Source organism: Echinops telfairi, unplaced genomic scaffold (genome assembly GCF_000313985.2).
Source record: "Echinops telfairi isolate 266 unplaced genomic scaffold, ASM31398v2 ScPeMD7_5868;HRSCAF=6743_0, whole genome shotgun sequence".
NCBI classification, from domain to species: domain Eukaryota; kingdom Metazoa; phylum Chordata; class Mammalia; order Afrosoricida; family Tenrecidae; genus Echinops; species Echinops telfairi.
In genome coordinates this window covers 18,099,598-18,100,835 of record NW_022109767.1, presented here as the reverse complement: position 1 = coordinate 18,100,835, position 1,238 = coordinate 18,099,598, and the positions used below count along the sequence as shown (strand labels likewise).

Sequence of the window (1,238 nt, the reverse complement as noted above, 5' to 3'; positions counted from 1 at the left end):
GTGTGCTCCCCTGGGTTTTCAAATCTGTGACCATCTGAAAACTGATTGCGACATCTGTCTTCTGAGGCATCTCGGTAGATTCTAAACACCAATCTTTCTTTTTTTTTTTTTAATATGGAACGCTTCACGAATTTGCGTGCCATCCTTGCGCAGGGGCCATGCTAATCTTCTCTGTATCCTTCCAATGTTAGTCTATGTGCTGGCGAAGCACGCACAACGCCAATCTTTCTACTACTGATCAGGCATTTAAATTTGGGGGCCACTCGGGGCCTTCAGGCGACAAGTGATACAGTCGCACAACTAAACACTCCCAAATAAAAATATGCATTATTGTTTTTAGGTGCCAAGTCAAAACAGAAAGGAAAAAAACCATTACCAGGTCCCATCCCATCTTCACAATTGCTGTTATGTTTAACCCCTTATTCCAGTCCCTGTGTCCATCCATCTCCTTGATGACCCTCCTCTTTCATGCGGACTTACTTTGCCCAGCATGATGTCCTTGTCCAGGGACCGGTCTCTCCTGAAAACATGTCTAAAGTGCGTATGACGAAGTCTCACCATCTTGCTTCTAAGGAGCTTTCTGGTTGTAAGTCTTCCCAGACAGATCTGTTGGTTCTTGACCCTAGAGGGCTGGGGGATTGACACGGGCCTGCACAATCTCCGCTTGAGTCCCCTGACAGTGTATACAGATGACAGACACTGAAGGAAGTTGTTTCCTGAACTGTCGACTTTCTGGCCCTAAGTACAAAAGCCCTCCCCCGTCCTTCCACCCAGTCTTTAAATAATTGTCCTGACAAGAAGCCTTGGCTCCGAGTGGAGGGCCGGCGCAGGCGCAGGCGCAGTCTGAGACTTGCTGGCTGAGCGTTGACAGTGAACCTGAGAGTCTGGCCCTTGTCCACCAACCTGCCCGCTTCAGCGGTGTGGCGAGCGCGGCTGCTCCAAAGCCAAGGAGGCTTTACAAAGGCTTCCAGGGTTTCTCCAAACGTGCCCGTGTTTGACAGCAAAATTAAGGTTCAGAAAAAGTATGTTCATTCCGTGTTCATTTTAACCAAGAAATAGGCAGGATATACTGGGAGATTTGCGGAAACAAATTAACATGAAACTAAAAATGAAATCTTAGTGGAAGTAGAACAAGCTGTACTAATCAGAACATACCAAATACTAATAATCTGAGTACTAGTTTAAATTACCAGGAAAATTCTATAGAAGAACAATATTTATTAATAAATAGAACAAAA

The 1,238-nt window shown here is 45.4% G+C and overlaps 1 non-coding gene across 1 annotated transcript; it reads right to left on the bottom strand.

The window, feature by feature from the left end:
* Window positions 1-108: 108 nt before the first annotated feature.
* On the bottom strand, window positions 109-211 carry LOC115871485. The gene has a single exon (XR_004047331.1). It is a non-coding gene; the product is annotated as a U6 spliceosomal RNA (small nuclear RNA).
* Between the last annotated feature and the right edge of the window lie 1,027 nt (window positions 212-1,238).